The sequence below is a fragment of the Gopherus flavomarginatus genome, chromosome 1 (genome assembly GCF_025201925.1).
Source record: "Gopherus flavomarginatus isolate rGopFla2 chromosome 1, rGopFla2.mat.asm, whole genome shotgun sequence".
In the NCBI taxonomy this organism is placed as follows: Eukaryota; Metazoa; Chordata; order Testudines; family Testudinidae; genus Gopherus; species Gopherus flavomarginatus.
Window position 1 is genome coordinate 61,278,964 of NC_066617.1, and position 17,425 is coordinate 61,296,388.

At 44.7% G+C, this 17,425-nt stretch overlaps 1 protein-coding gene across 1 annotated transcript in view; it reads right to left on the minus strand.

Annotated features, from left to right (window-relative positions):
* SLC38A4 (solute carrier family 38 member 4) overlaps positions 1-16,157 on the minus strand; it is a 72,520-nt gene extending 56,363 nt beyond the window's left edge. The window contains exon 1 of the mRNA XM_050923741.1: positions 16,059-16,157. The gene's annotated coding sequence lies outside the window, so the exon portion shown is untranslated. The remainder of the gene's footprint in view (positions 1-16,058) is intronic.
* Between the last annotated feature and the right edge of the window lie 1,268 nt (positions 16,158-17,425).

Genomic DNA, 17,425 nt, shown 5'->3' on the forward strand with positions numbered 1-17,425 from the left:
ACTGTGAAAGTGAAACTAAAAATCATGGCTACTCTGACCGGGCCATGGAACCTTTTGATGAGAATATAGTGCAGCGGCATGTGTATACTGAACGTTTTGAGCTTTTTGTTATTGCAAATTACATTACAGAAGCGAAGAAGGTGCCAATACTCTTAAGTGTTGTAGGGGCTAAAACCTATTCCCTGCTACGCAGTTTACTACACTCTGTTAAGCCTGAGACTAAATCTTACAGTGACATTGTGGAAATCCTGGGGTCCCATTTTTCCCAAAACCACTGGTAATTGATGAAAGATATCGGTTCCACAAAAGAGACCAAAAAGAAGATGAAACAGTTGTACAATTTGTAGCAATTTTAAAAAAGCTAGCAGAACACTGTGAATTTAAAGAGCTGTTAAATGATGCCCTGCATGACAGGTTAGTGTGTGGCCTCTACAGTGAAGCTATATGGAAGCGCCTACTAACAGAGGCTCAGCTTTCATTACAGAAGGCTGTTGATATTGCTGTCTCCATGGAACTGGCTACAAGGGAGGCGCAATACATCGGTGCATCCCCTAGGGTGCAAAAAGTGTCACAAGAACCTACCCACAAAACTGTGCAGAGTCAAGAATGTTACCGCTGTGGTAAGCCAGGTCACCAGGCATCAGAATGCTGGTGTAAGGACCTGGTGTGTTGACACTGTGGAAAAAAGGGACACATTGAGTGTGCCTGTAAACAAAAGAAAAAGAGGCCTGTGGTCTGGCCGACAAAAAGAGGAACCCTGTATACCCTAGAGCAGATCCCAGGATGATCAAGGTGACACCTCATCACAAGAGGAATTGCCACTGCATGTTTTGTCTTTGGCGGTGGGCTCACATGAATACTGGGTAACCCCGTTGTTGGATGGCAAACCTATACGCATGGAACTGGACACCGGTGCAGCCGTCTCGCTGGTCTCCGAGACTGTGTATAAAGAAAAGCTACAGCATCTTCCGCTTAAGGCAACAAAAACTGTTCTGAAGACATATACAGGAGAAGCTGTGCCCATGTTGGGCACTATTGATGTTAAGGTGGAGCTCCATGGACAGGCTGCTAAATTGCCACTGTTTGTGGTGAGAGGTAACTACCCAGCCTTAATGGGTAGGTCTTGTCTTGGGAAGATTCAGCTGAACTGGGCAGAAGGGCACCGGATGACTAAAGAAGAAACCAGTCTAACCCCTATACTAAGGAAACATGCTGCTGTTTTCGGAGATGATTTTGGAAGTATGAAGGAAATCACTGTAACATTGAACATTAAACCTGACAGTCCACCAAAATATCTGAAAGCCCGAACTGTGCCATATGCCATCAGGCCAAAAGTTGAAGCAGACCTGGAGCGCTTGGTCACCAGTGGAGTCCTAATACCAGTTAGCCATAGCTCATGGGCCACTCCTATCATTCCAATAGTGAAGAAAGATGGCTCTCTCTGGATTTGCAGTGATTTTAAAGTCACTGTCAACCCAGTGTCGTGTGCAGAGCAATACCCGCTTCCCCACATTGATGACCTCTTCGCAAGCCTGGCTGGGGGACAAAAGTTCAGTAAGATTGATCTGAGTCAAGCATATTTACAGATGCACGTTGATGAAAAGTCCCAAGAGCTGTTGACTATTGTGACTCATCAGGGGCTTTATCGATACTGTCACCTACCCTTCAGAATAATGTCTGCTCCCGCCCTGTTCCAGAGGGCTATGGACCAGATCTTGTGTGGCTTGTCAGGAGTTCAGTGCTATCTGGATGATATCCTGGTCACCGGAAGGAACGAAGAGGATCACTTAAAAGAATTTAGAGGCTACCCTACAAAGACTGGAAGAGTATGGCCTATGAGTTCGCAAAGACAAGTGTGAATTCTTCAAGCCCTCTGTTGAATATTTGGGACACATCATTGATTCTGCAGGTCTTCATAAGGCCCCTGCAAAAGTTAAAGCTATTGTGGAAGCTCCCCCACCTCGAAATGTAAGCCAGCTGCGCTCGTTTCTAGAACTACTGAACTATTATGGAAAGTTCATCTCACAGTTAGCCACACTGCTAAAACCACTTCATGAGCTCCTGGGGCAGAACAAGGCCTGGAAGTGGACTGAAGCCTGTGATGTTGCATTTAACAAAGCTAAGCATGCATTGCTAAATTCTGAAGTTCTAACGCACTTTGATCCATCCTTACCCCTACAATTGGCCTGCGATGCCTCCCCTTATGGAGTGGGAGCAGTCGTGTCACACGTTATGCCTTTGGGAGAAGAGAGACCTATTGCTTTTGCTTCATGCACTCTAAGCAAAGCAGAAACTAACTACGCCCAAATCGAACGTGAGGCATTAGGAATTGTTTTTGGAATTCGGAAGTTTCATCAGTACCGGTTTGGGCGAAAGTTTACTCTTCTCACAGACCATTGACCTCTGACGTCAATTTTTGGACCTTACACAGGCATTCCCCCATTAGCTGCTAGTCATATGCAACGCTGGGCATTGTTACTTTCAGCACACACGTATGAAATCAAATATTGGAAATCCACTCTGCACGGCAATGCAGATGGCCTCTCAAGGTTGCCTTTGCCGGTCAAACATCAAGATAGTGCCCAAAAGGAAATCTTCTACTTTGAACAGGTAGAGAATACACTCATCACTGCTATTCAGATAAAGAAGGCAACTCGCGTTGACCCAGTATTGTCCCAAGTTATGGACCTGGTGATGCATGGAAAAACTCGACAAACCTCTCCGGTCTCACCAGACCTTGTTACCTACATGTCCAGGAGGACGGAGTTATTGGTCCAATCTGGTTGTTTGTTGTGCGGGAGATGTGTCATTATTCCACCACCACTGAGATCACAGATGTTAGAACAGCTACATTCCAGTCACTGTGGAATAGTGCGCATGAAGGAAATTGCACGAAGCTATTTTTGGTGGCCTGGATTGGACAGTACTATTGAAGAGAAGGCAAAAGCTTGTATGTCATGTCAGGGTGTGAGGAATGCACCCCAGTGGGCACCCCTACACCCATGGGACTGGCCTGAAAACCCGTGGCAACGTATTCACATTGACTTCGCTGGCCCCCTTGAAGGAAGCATGTTCTTGGTAGCAGTAGATGCCCATTCTAAATGGCCAGAAGTCTCTATAATGCAGTCCACTACCGCAGAGAATACTATCCAAAAACTACAGGGACTCTTTAGTCGTTTCGGTCTGCCAGAACAACTTGTGAGTGACAACGGACTGCAGTTCGTCTCTCAGGAGTTTCAAGATTTTATGAAGGCAAATGGGATACACCATGTCAGCACCATATCATCCATCCACCAACGGATTAGCTGAAAGATTTGTGCAGACAATGAAACACGCTTTGAAATCAGCAAGGGGACAACACTCCATTCAAAAGCGTCTGGATACCTTTTTACTTTCCTACAGACACACACCTCATGCTACGACCCAGGCATCCCCGGCCTTTCTAATGATGGGACGACAGCTGCACACTTGCTTTGATCTGCTGAAACTTTCTGAACCTCGACAAATTGTGCAAAATCAGCAGCAATATCAAGTCATCAGATGGGCACCCAGAGGAAAAGACTGAACCTTTAGCCCAGGACAGCCAGTTTTGGCTCAGAATTATACTTCCAGAGCTAAATGGTCCCTGCCACGATCATCACTCAAACAGGACCTGTTTCCTACACAGTCTGGACTGAAGAGAATCTTACCTGGCGGCGACATGTAGATCAGCTGTTGCCAGGTCATGCCAGTCCTCAGGACACATCTGCAGTTGAGTGGTCTGACTTCACCTCTTCTGGTGAGACACCGAATCACGAATCACCTGTTCCTGTTCTCCTCCATTACTGCCGGCGGCTGAGATACCCCTTTGCCCAGCACAAGCTGATACCACCTCCTCACCTGTTCATGCTGCAGACCCTGAGCCCATGGTACTTTCGGGTGCAACAACACCAGAAGTTCGCCGTAATCCACCTAGAGACAGAAGGCCTCCTCATCGGCTGGATCTTTAGCTAGGGCGAATCCACGATTATGGGGCAAAATAATCCCCAGGAATTACCCTCCTTCTCTAGTCTAGTGTGTGTTTTATTTAGAGGATGTTCTTATTAGGGTGGGAGGAATATGTTGTGTATTTGGTTGTCATGGTTTTTGTTCCTATGGCAACCAAGTTAGATTATTAGGGGACAGCGCAGCCAGCTTCGGCCGGTTAGGTGAGCTCTGTGTCTGTAAATAAATGGTAGCTTTGTTAGCTGTCTGCTCTCAAGTGATTTCTTCCTAAACTGGCAGCCCCCAAAGATATAACAAGGGAGGTTTCAGCTGTTGCAATATGCAACCCCTTGCCTCCAAAAGCAGAGTTGATGGGCTTGCTGTGAGTACACTGCCCTGATGTTTCATGCTCTGTGCTTTTGTCTGCCTGTTTCTGAGTACTTATTACCTTTAAAGACTTCAGTGTTTTAGGATCCACTTATCTGAGGGATTATCTATGCCCTGTCACAGTGATCAAGACTTGCTGGGTTGCCCTGGCTGATGCTACTTGGGATTTCCCTCTCTAGAACTGCCAAAATACTCAGTTGAAGACCCTTGCCTAATGGAAATCAAGTCTGTTTGACAGTTGGCCAGACCCCATCCCCTCATATGACAACCTTTAGAACAGAGTGCATAGCATGTTTATTTACACACATCTTTGATTAACCATTCCGGAATGTCTGAAGGTTATGGGCAAAATCCTGGTCCGACTAAAGTCGACTAAAGTAAATTGCAAAACTCCAATTGATTTCAGTTCCAGGATTTCATGCTATTAATTCCAACCAATTTTCTTGAATGGAGACTTAAAGAGAGGCCACAGAGTTGCACAATTATTATATATGCATGAGAAAAAGAGAAACAAATTGTCCTGTTGTTTTAGAATGACATTGTTGAATGTTACCGACTATACAAATAACCCTAAAATTGACTCCTAATGAAAGTATAAATATAAAGACTGTTAGAGGAAAAAAAGGCTAATTACCTATAACTTCGCTGTGATGTCGTTTTTGAAGAGTGTACTGTCTGCTAGGTAAAAATCACTCTTTGTTGATGGATCAGTGGCGCAACAAAACATAGAATCCATTCTTTTCTATATTTTATACCTATTTATTGATTTAGGAAGGATATTCTATTATTTCTATATGGCTGCAGCTCTTGGTCTCTGAATGCTGAATACTCAAAAACTGCACTGCATTTGAAAACAGCATGAAAGAATCCCATGACCACAAAACATGGAGCTGCAGTGCATATTCTATTCCTGAGGGCATTCTTTGCCAAAAATTGTGCACACATTTTAAAATTCTGCACGTTTTGTCAATAAATAAATATAGAGGCTTCAGCATGGCAGTGGGGAGCACAGGCTACTGACTGCATGGAGATGGGAGATCATCCTGCAGTTTCCCCACCCGCACCCCCACAACATGGACTCAGTGTTGAGGCTTCATTTGACCTTGACACAGCACAAGGCTTGGGTCTGCCCCAGAAACATTCTGGGGCCCTGCCCCTCTGTGCCAGGTGCACCAGGACTGAGGCAGGCAGGTTCAACTAGGCAGGATCCAAGTGTGGAGGGGCACAGGATGGGGGGATCCACGTGTAGGGTGAGAGGATTCTGTGTGGGACTATCTGGGTGCAGGCAGCTCAGTGGCAGGTCTAGGTGTAAGGGGATGTGAATGCACAGAGGCGCAGGTGAAAGTGGTTGGAGGTCAGTGAAGGGGTCTGGATGTTGGGGAGTGGAGCTTGGTGGGGTAGGGGTCTGGGTGCAGCTAATTAGGGGTCAGTGGCATGGGGGTTTGGATGTGGGGGCTTAGGATGGTGCAGGGGGTTGGTCTTAGCAGATTCGGGGTTTGAATACAAGGAGCTCAGTGGGGGGTTCTCTGGGTGCAGGGGTGGGAGTCCGGAAGCCTGAGTGCATAGGGCTCCAGATGCACGGGTTCAGGTTCAATGGGGTGGGGTTTGGGTATGGAGGGCTAGGGGGGTTCTGGGTGTATAGGGTGAGGCTTGGCGCCGGTGTCTGGGTATGGGAGATCCAGATACATGGGGGTTGGGCAGATGGGGGATCAGCTCCCCGTACAGTGACCCCTCACTCTGCAGCTGAGGAGCAATGGGATCAGGAAGCAGGGGAGGATGCTGAGCTTCCTGCAACTGGGGGAGGTTTTGGGGGTGGGTCTGACACAGCCCCCGACAATCCTTGCAGGGGAAGAAGTAGTCCTGTCCTCTCCTGCCTTTAGCCTAACCAGGACTAGCAGCTGATCCTGGCTCAGAGTAGGAGCCACTGGCTGGAGTGTCTCCAGCCCTGCATTGATTTACCTCTCCGCTGGCTGTTCCAGGTGCCTGAAACAACGTACTTGTGCAGTTAGGGAGTGGTGTGTGACTGCTCTTGCAGCTTCCCTTTGCTTCCCTGTCAAAAGGTCATTTTTCTGCAGGGAAGCAAAGAAATATGCAGGGGAACACAAATTCTGCGCATGCGCAGTGGCGCACAATTCCCCTAGGAGAAATATTTTATTTAATACAGTGTTCTCTCCGTCATCTTTCTGCAGCCCAGTAATATTTAACCTTGTAGCACGGGACATTCAATACATCAAATGGCGTTCCAGAGACTGATCAAATAATGGAGGAGTGATGTCCTGATATTATAACAGCTCAAAACAAACATTGCAATGCCAGGACATCACAACAATTTTTCCGGAGGCTCCCAAAAATTCTGTTTTTCACAACAGGCTTTGATTTATACCTTAAGCAAACCTAACTTCTATATGTGGCATATGGCATAAGACAGGGACGAATCTGATGCTTTATTTCCTCTCTCTTTCTGGCTGTGGCACCGAATAGCCAGAAAAATAGCTTTTACCCCTTGCCAGCTGATTATGTGCAGACAGGTTGGAGGTTTTTTTTATATCTCCCTCCCCTTTTCTCCTGGCTGCTGGGAGGGATGTGTTTGCTCAGCCTCACATGTTCAGGCAGGAGAAACACTCTGGTCCTGAGAACTCCATTCACTCTAACTGATTGATTGGAACTATTCCTGCTCCTAACTTATGGACTCCACAAGTGCCACACGTTAGCTCGTATGCAAGTCCCAGTATTACACATACAAGAATAAGGTGTAATTAGGTCTTACAAATAGGTGAGAGGTTTTCCATGTAAAATGTTGATTTTTAATTTAAAAAAAAAACCCAAACTTGAAAGATGAAGATTTTAAGTTGAAAATCAATTGTTGGCGCTTTTCAGTGGATTTTTTGTTGTTGTTGTTGTTGTTGTTGCAGTTTCTGGCTCAAAATTTCTGATTGTCCAATGAGGAATTTTTTTTGAGGAAAAGACATTTCCCACAATAATTTTCAATTAGTTGAAAACCTGATTTTGTCAATAAAATAATAATAATAAAAAGTTGATGGAAAAATTTCAATCAGCTCTACTTACAAACTAATGTGTGAACATTGATAGAGACACACTAAACACAATGTGAGATCTCACCAAGTGCAAAGGGTAGGTCCTCTCAGAGTTATTTACCTTTTTCCAGAGCTAAAGATTAGAAAAATAAATAGATTTATAAAAGATTTACTCTTATCAATGCCCTGCTGTATTATATGTTATCCTGGAATACAGATCAAATAATTGTTCTAAAACAATGGACTGTCATGTCTGTAAGTTAAATTCTGATGCCATTTAGTTAACGGAGTAATTATGTAGTTAAAGGCCTGATTCTCATTTACACAAACGTCCCTTTAGCTTCTCTGGCGGTACAAAGAGGCTGTAAATTGAGTATAATATAATTTACACCCATTTGAGGGGCTTCTTATGCTGTGTAAAAGGTCGTTAGTGTAAATGAAAACTGAGCCTTAAATAATAAAAGTTTTCTTAAATACAAAACATTATAATCAACATCTTGTGTTAATAGCCTACACATTTCAATAAAGTAAACAAAAAACAACAACAACAAAAGCCACTTTGGAGTGAGAGGATTTAAAAAGTAGGATTGACACAAACTTCTAATCTTTTTTAACAAACAAAATATCTCTAATATTTCTTCATTTTATGTGTACACATACATCCATATTATACATATAAAACACACGCATTCAAAAAAAGTAAGAAAGCTGTAGGTTTGGTTTTGAAAAGCCTTCTTTTTTCTCCTTTAGTTTAGACCTTTTAGGCCAAGTTTCATCATGAAAACAAGTATTTATGAGAAAAATGCTGACATTGCCTTACTACCACCAGCACTAACAGAGATTGTTACAATGTCTATTTACTCTGGTACAGTATTAAATAAGATATGTGAACTCACCATAGCAACCCCTGCATCACATAGCAGATATGCTGCTTCTAAGATACAGTGGAACCTTTCTGAAGAAATACATTCAGACAAACATCTATCAATTTTAAATTGTTTTTAAAATATATTGTTAACAGTACAACACAACACAACTTGTTGCTATTTAATTTATCTGTTTGTTCTTGCACCTTTGCCTTTGATTGACGGTGCTTCATCTTTATTGTCAGGAAAAAAGTAAACTTGGATATCTACCCAATATCCTCTGAGGTAAAAACTGCTGCAAATAAATTATTTAGGATCTCAGAAATGTCAGATCCTTAATGGCTCCCTTTGATCCCTGACAGTCCAGAACACCCACTATTTCTCTTGCAATCTTCCGCCTTCTCTATATCCTGAGATTCTGCAAAGACTTACATCTGTGAGAAGTCCCATTGACTTCCATGAGGGAAAATGACTTCAGTGGAACTACTCTTAGGAGTAAAGTTAAGCACGTTATGTTTTTCCAGAACTGGGGCTATCAGAATGTATGGTTTACTTTTAAGTCTTTGATTATGTCTATACTACAGACCTTGGAACGGCATAGCTGTATTGCTACAGCTGTGCTGCTGTAAGGTCTCCCATGTAGTCGCTCTTTGCTGGTGGGAGAGAGGCTCTCCTGCCGACATAGTACTGTCCACACCAGCAGTTTTGTTGGTGAAACTTATGTCAGTCACGGTTGTGTTTTTTCATACTCCTGACCAACAAAAGTGTTGCCAACAAAAGTGCTAGTGTAGACAAAGCGTTTGACTACTTGCTGTTCATTTTCCCTCTTACTGCTACTAATTTTCACCATGCATTTTACCTGCAATACTGTATGCTCCTTTTAATTGTCTTGATTGGGCTGGCTTTCCATTTTTGCATAAATGAAAAATCTCTTGTACCTTGCCCTTTAATCAGGCAGTTGTTTTCTTCCTTTTTGTTTAGGAGTATACATACTTTATCTCAATCTGCTAGGCTTAAGTAGCTTCCCAAGTGAATCTAATTTCCTCACTTTCATCTATGAGGTCCAAACTGTATCGTACCATAGGCACAATCTTGTATCTCAAAAAATCCCAAATCCTTGGCATAGACATGAAGTCATTCATGCTGCTGCTTTCCAGTTATGCCTAATGATTATTCTTGATCATATTCCTGTTTGGCAAAACTGGTACCCAAGCCTCATCCAACCAAACTACATCCTTGCTGCCAAGCCATCAACATACCTTCAGTCCAAACAGCTCCATGGAGGAATTTTCTGTAGGACTGAGAACGAAGCCCTCAGTTTGTTTTGGTCCAACCATAGCAGTGGGGTTCACACGACAGTCCAATCATAGTCTGATCTTTCCTGGTAACTTGGTAGCCCTACATGCTCCCATTTTGCTAGATAAGGCTGCCAAAGGAAATGCTGATGATGCATATTGGTACATACCTTCCACTTTGAACCTTCTTGCACTGATTACCTGAGCAATTACTTGAATTGCTATTGGCAACTGCTTTTTTTTAATCTCTATTGTATTTAAAGAAAGGTGAAAGATTATACTGGTCAGTCTTCTTGAAATACCAGTTCTACATTTAGCTGTGTACAGGATATGCTGCTCACTGGGGTTCACTGGAGTAGGCCTGCCAGTTTACTTTCTATAGAAATATAGAGCAATAAGGGTGATGTCATGGTGGGCATTTGCTATAAACCACCAGACCAGGATGAGGAGGTAGACGAGGCTTTTTTTGGACAACTAACAGAAGTTTCCAGATCACAGGCCCTGGTTCTCCTGGGGGACTTCAATCACTCTGACATCTGCTGGGAGAGCATTGGCCTGCTAAACCCAGGGTTATGAGTTCAAACCTTGAGGGGGCCATTTGGGGATCTAGGGCAAAAATCTGTCTGGGGATTGGTCCTGCTTTGAGCAGGGGTTGGACTAGATGACCTCCTGAGGTCCCTTCCAACCCTGATATTCTATGAACAACTCTATGTTTAGGTCTATTTAGAAAAACTAGATATGCACAAGTCCATGGGTCTCGATCTAATGCATCCGAGGCTGCTGAGGGAGTTGGTTTATGTGACTGCAGAGCCATTGGCCGTTATCTCTGAAAATTTGTGGTGATTGGGGGAGGTCCCAGACGATTGGAAAAAGGCAAATATAGTGCCCATCTTTAAAAAAGGGAAGAAGGAGAATCCGGGAAACTACTGACCGGTCAGCCTCACCTCAGTCCTTGGAAAAATCATGGAGCAGGTCCTCAAGGAATCAATTTTGAAGCACTTGGAGGAGAGGAAAGTGATCAGGAACAGTCAACATGGATTCACCAAGAGCAAATCACGCCTAACCAGCCTGATTGCCTTCTATGATGAGATAACTGGCCCTGTGGATATGGGGAAAGTGGTGGATGTGATAAATCTTGACTCTAGTAAAGCTTTTGATACAGTCTTCCACCATATTCTTGCCAGCAAGTTAAAAAAGTATTGGATTAACTGGATTGGATGAATAGACTATAAGGTGGGTAGAAAGCTGGCTAGATCGTCGGACTCAGTGGGTAGTGATCAATGGCTCAATGTCTAGTTGGCAGCCAGGATCAATCGGAGTGCTCCGGGGGTCGGTCTTGGGGCCAGTTTTGTTCAACATCTTCATTAATGATCTGGATGATGGGATGGATTGCACCCTCAGCAAGTTTACAGATGACACTAAAATGGAGGGAGAGGTAGATAAGCTGGAGGGTAGAGATAGGGTCCAGAGTGACCTAGACCAATTGGAGGATTGTGCCAAAAGAAATCTGATGAGGTTCAACAAGGACAAGTGCAGAATCCTGCATTTAGGACAGAAGAATCCCATGCACTGCTACAGGCTGGGGACCAACTGGCTAAGGGGCAGTTCCGCAGAAAAGGACCTGGGGATTACAGTGGATGAGAAAGTGGAACTAAGTCAACAGTGTGCCCTTGTTGCCAAGAAGGCTAACAGCATATTGGGCTGCATTAGTAGCATTGCCAGCAGAACGAGTGATTATTCCCTTCTATTCGACACTGGAGGCCACATATGGAATATTGTGTCCAGTTTTGGGCCCCCACTACAGAAAGGATGTGGACAAATTGGAGAGAGTCCAGCAAAGGGCAATGAAAATTATTAGGGGGCTGAGGCATATGACTTATGAAGAGAGGCTGAGAGAACCGGGCTTATTTAGTCTGCTGAAGAGAAGAGTGAGGTGAGATTTGATAGCAGCCTTCAACTACCAGAAGGCATTTCAAAGAGCATGGAGCTAGGCTGTTCTTAGTGGGGGCAGATGACAGAACAAGGAGCAACGGTCTGACATTGCAGTGGGGGGGGGGTTCTAGGTTGGATATTAGGAAAAACTATTTCACTAGAGGTGGTGAAGCAATGGAATGGGTTACCTAGGGAGGTGGTGGAATCTCCTTCCTTAGAGATTTTTATGGCCCGTCTTGACATAGTCTTGGCTGGGATGATTTAGCTGGGGTTGGTCCTGCTTTGAGCATGGGGTTGGACTAGATGACCTCCTGAGGTCTCTTCCAATCCTAATATTCTCTGTTTTCTAAATATGAACAAATATCCTTTGCAGACTTACCACAAACCAACTGAATCTTAGTATCCCCATTATGTGTCAGCCATAGAATCACATCCCTGCTAGAGCTCTAAAATATCAATAGCACAATCATCACTATTAATTATTAGTTAAGCTCCAGCTGTAAGTGCAGTGGTTCACATGGAACATCAGCGACAGTACTTGATAATAGTTTTGCACTTCAGTAGTGCCTTTCATGCAAGACTCTTACAATGCTTTTACAGACATGAATTAATTAAGCCGCTCAATATACCTACCATGTCAAGCTGGTAGTTTTATATATTATTTTACAGATGGGTATGCTAAATGCTCCTTAAAGACATTGAGGAGTTAGGTGAACTGGCCATGGTCAAAGAAAGAGACAATGATGGAGACCAATGAAATAGATCCTCTACTCTCAAGAGCAAAATAAACCCTGACATCTAATTTAAGGAGGAGATGTGATAACTACAACAAAGGTTGTACCTCTGCCTATTCAGTTACCAATAGCAGACCAATAATGAGATCCACTTACATAACTAGAGTGACACATCCCCTGCAACAAGTCAGTGGTGTGAGATGGTAGCCGTTAAATCTTGAGCCAGTCCAGAAGAGCTATTATACACAAAAATGTTAAAGTAATCTAGAACAATAAGCATAGGCAACCCCAGTATCATGGGTGGATGGGAACTCTGATGAGGTAGAGTTTACACTATAAGTATTCTCATCTTAAATCTATCCCCAAACTCCCCAAACAGGATAGAATATGTTACATGAAGAATGTAAACCCCTAAAATTTAGAAACAAAATAAAGATAAAAATAGATACATAATAGAGTGAACTAATGACACATTTTTCAGTACAACAAGTACAGAAACAAAAAGTTTCACCTGGTAAAAAATATTCAGGCATCTTCAATATTTGAAATTTCTCTTAAATGTTTGTTTCTAGCAAATATCCAACAGATTTACATCACTGAAGTGTTTCAGGTTGACCCACTTAATTTTAATATTCGAAATGATGTGCTATAATTACTACATGAAATAAATATCTTTCTCATGCATGAATAGAGAAAAATCCTGTAATGTATTATAAAAACAGTCACCTCAGCAAAAATATAAATTTAAAGTTATGGACATATTTCTGTTCTCTCCTGAAAAGAAACATAAAAATCAGGCAGCTTTGCATCAAACCTACAGAAATGCCTAGAAACACCATAAAATTTCATACAAATAAATAAATATGACAAACCATATACTTGCAGGTAAAACAAGTGTTCAGAGAGCTGTGTAATAATAATAATCATAATAATTAACAAACTGATCCCTATTAACCTGCAATTTCTGGTATTCCTCAAAGGCTGTGAATATACTTAGATGAAACAGGATCTTTCTCATTAGACTTGATAGGTAGACTTGTTTTAAATAGTCTCAGTCAAAATAAATTACTGCTTAGGAACTCTGCCTTTGTCAGTGCTGAGGGAAGTAAAATAACAGTCACAATAATAAAAAATGTTCTCAATTGCCTCTATCCTTAGAAACCCGATTATTATTGAGATATACATGTTAATTGAGACCGTTCAAGCTCAAAATGACATTGCTGTCAAATGGCTGAAATATTAGTTTGTACGTGGGTCTTTGTACCTACATCTTCTCTTCCATTGTCACAGAAAGGAGATGGAGTTTCTCCTCCAGTGCGCAAAGCTAAATTCTGCTTGTCTCCATATAAATCAATAAACAGAGCTAAATCCAAGGTGGAACAAATAGTTTAGCATAAATAGTTTGCACAACTGTAAGGCAGAGATTCTTAACCTTTTTCTTTGACCCCTCTCCCCCCAGCTATAAAAATTCCATGGCCCACCTGTGCCACAAGAACTGTTTTTCAGGAGATTAAAAGCCAGGACTGGCATTAGGAAGTATCAAGCAGAGCAATTGCCCAGAGACCCACGCCACAGGGCCCCCATGAAGCTAAATTGCTCTGGCTTCAGTTTCAGCTCTGGGCAGGGGGGCTTGGGATTTGGCTTTCTGTCCTGGGCCCCAGTGAGTCTTAACACTGGCCCTACTCTCCGGTTTATTTTGGTGGACCCCTGAAACCTGCCTGCACGCCCCCCCGAAGGGCCTTGGACTCCTGGTTGAGAACTGCTGTTGTAAGGGACCATTCAAGGTAGAGTGGCCCATTAACACCCCTGCAAGTCATAAGCCAAAAAAGGAGGTTAGTGGGTTACAGTGTTGTAATAGGCCATAAATCCCCTATCTCACGTATTTTACTGGCAGGGTGAAACACAGAAGTGTAGAGATGGGGCTGAAGGTCGCTGCCACTGGAAACTGCAAGGGCACTAAACTGTCTAGTACAATTACTCAGTCTGAGACGTGGGCAGAGCACCAGATCCACCCCCCCCCGGCTGAAACGCCAGGGACTGTGTAAGGGCCACAAATGCTTACAGCCCAAAGACCCCTCTCCTCGTGCTGTGGCCGGGAGCATCCCTTCAACACTGACCCCCCTGCCGGGGCTGTGCCCGGCGCTGCAAAGCGGCTCGCTCCTCTTCACAGCTCGTGTGGCCAACAGCGGGTCTCACCTCCCCCCGTCTCTGCCTCGCTCCCCGCCCCGGCAGGCTGCGCCCACGGCAGACAATGGAAAGCTCCCCACGCGCTCCCCCCTCCCCCAGCCGGGCCAGCGGAGCTTCCGCCCCGCCCTCCGAGCTGCTGCAGAAGGGGGCGGCGCTGCGCGCAGGCGCGGCCAGCTCCGGCGCTGGCCCCGGCAAAGAGGATGGGCGCTCCGGCTCCCGTTACCGCCCCTGCCCAGCTGCCGCCCCCCTCCCACCCCCCCGGCCGGTGACAGGTGGCGCTGGCTGCCAGTGAGGCCAGCGGCCAGGAGACCCGGCGGCTGCTGCTGCTTGCACAGAGCTCGCCACCGGAGCCCGTGGGTGGGGCAGCAGGGCACAGAGCCCCTGGGGATACGTGGAGCAGCCGCCCCCGCCTGGCGCCCCTATCTACAGACAGCAGCTCCCCGTGTATTCACTGCCCCCTGGAAGGGCTGCGCCGCTCGCTGCACTGCGTTTGCGGCTGCGAGGGGAGCGCGGCGCCTCCACGGCACACGCTGCGGGACTGGCGAGGTGGCTAGTGCCAGGCGACAGCAAAGCAGGGCCAGGATCCTGCGAGGCCAGATCCGGCGCCCCTGGCTTCAGCCGGGGAGCTGCTCAGCGTGAACACACCTGGTCACAAGCGTCACCAAGAGCGGGGACAGGCGGGGTCCCTCCCTCCCACGCACTGGCACAGCAGCTGCTCTGGCGGTAGGGGGACGTGTCTGTTTTCAACGCTGAACGTGGCAGGGGTTTTCACTTCTATTCTAGGCTGCATACACATGAAAACTTCTACATCCCTTCCTTCCTACCTAGCAACTCGTATTCCCCGCCGCTCGCAGCACAGTCTCCTTCCTCCCCTGGCCCCCCTCTCTCGGACACTCTGAATTACCGCCCCTCCCTAAGTTCACTAACCCCTTGTAACACACACTCCAGCACAGTCCCGGCACAGGGCCACTCTCCCCGCGCCGCAGTCCGATCCTGTGCAGTCTTCTCCCAGTGGAAGCCTGCCACTCTGTGGGGTGCAACCCGCACCCTATTCCCGTAATGCATTGTGCAACCCCCCCCTCCCCATCGCACTTCGCAAACCGCACACTTAATACATTTTGCCACCCTTCCTATCAAGCCCTCTCCGCCAGCCCCCAGCAGCAGCACGACGCCTTCTCTGCACTCTGCAGCTCTTCCTCACAGACCCCTGAATAACTTCCCTCCCATGCTAGTAGAGTGCTTTCGATATGTACGCAACGACAAAGAAACACAATGAAACCACAAGCAAGACACAACTCGCTGGGTTTGCAATTCCGGGCTCGCTGTTCCAATGCAAACTCCCACACATACAATAAAGCCGTCCCCAGTCGCCCTCGGTAGTTTGTGGCGTGCTGCATGCCCACAGTTAATACGGTCATTACACTTCAATCCACTCAAAGCGGGCTCATTTGAAATGGTGAAAGCCAACATGTTAAAAACAGCCGCTCTGCCAAGCCTAAACGTAGGCTGTACTCACACAAGGATGTGAGGGTGTGTTACACCCTGTAGTAAGAGATACCTGTAGATCCATATGTATAAATAGCTACATCCGTATTTAACAAGCTTTCTTGGTCTTTAGAAATCGCGTAGAATTGTGTTTAAAGAGCTAGAATTACCCACCTTGTTTTTGGTAAATTCTTTTAGGACGAAGCACATGTGAAAATGGCACGACCCTACGAGGAGTGTTAGAAAGTGTGGATTGAGACCCTCTCTTTTCTTTTCTTTTCTTTCCTGCTTTCTAAAGAGTGGAAATTTCCATCATGTGATAGGGGGCAGCATCCCCAGCCTCTCATTTCACCCGGACCCCTCCCTTTCAGAAAAAACCACCAATGGTAGTGAACTAGCAACCTGAGATGTAAACAAAAAGCATCCTCCCAGGTGGACGTGTTCAGCTGTTCTGTGTGTGAAAGAGACAAGAGAGAGCATGGCTATAAAGAAAAGTAGCACAATTATTTTCTAAACAGAATAGAATTGACTCTATTCCAAGTGATTTTATTCTGTTATAATTTAATATACAGTTTTTAGGGAGTTGTGTTTTAAATGTATGCTTTTTGCGTAATGCACTGTGATGTCTGTACATATTCAGGGCTTACAAAAGAAAAGCCCTAATGATGTTGAGTAGGGTATATTTAATCTCATTTTCAATATTTCATCATAATTGTTTGTCCAGTAGAAGTGGGAACAGAAATGTACAAGATGCAAAGTCTGAGTTGCAATCTCTATATATCCAATGGCTATATTATTTATCATTATAGATGTTTCAAAGAATCCTTTAAAACTGATCCCATGGGCAAATTTTTGACCATCCCTCTGTTGAGTCATAATGCCATTAAACTTACCTGTTTTTTTAAGGAAAGCTACTAGTTGCCAAATAACTCAGCGAGAGTTGTGTCTGCTTGAATTTGCTCCCTTTTGTTTTTTGATATTCCTATGACAGCACAGTTTGGCATGTAGCATATTTTAGCTGTGGGCAGAGTAACAAATTGTTTAATATAGGACCACAACTCACTGATCTACATATTCTCCTTTGGAGTGTGGTGATCTTATTAATAAGAAGTATATTAAGTATTTACATATTATTAATATGACATAACTACCATTTTGCTATTTCAGATGAGCTCACCATGCCCTTAGTTTGCTGCTGTCATTCTTTAAGCCGGTGCCTCTGTTTTTATTTTCCCTTGCCTGCTAGTTGTACTGTGTAAATTAAATATGTTGATATGGTGCTCGGCCCCAAAATGAGGACATCAGGACCTTACCCACTCTTGAAGACAATGCTTTTGTCGGAAAGGCCCCCTGAGATTATTGAAACTGAAATAATTTTTATAAATCTGACTTTTCAAGGTTTATATTGTTATGTTAAACTTTTCATTCTGTTTAAACAATGGAACTGATTAGTTGCTAGTAAGTTTCATCAGGGCCCGCCCTAAACCAAATAGTGCCCCAGGTGAAGAGCTTCTTCGGTGCCTGCCTCCCTCCAGCACTTT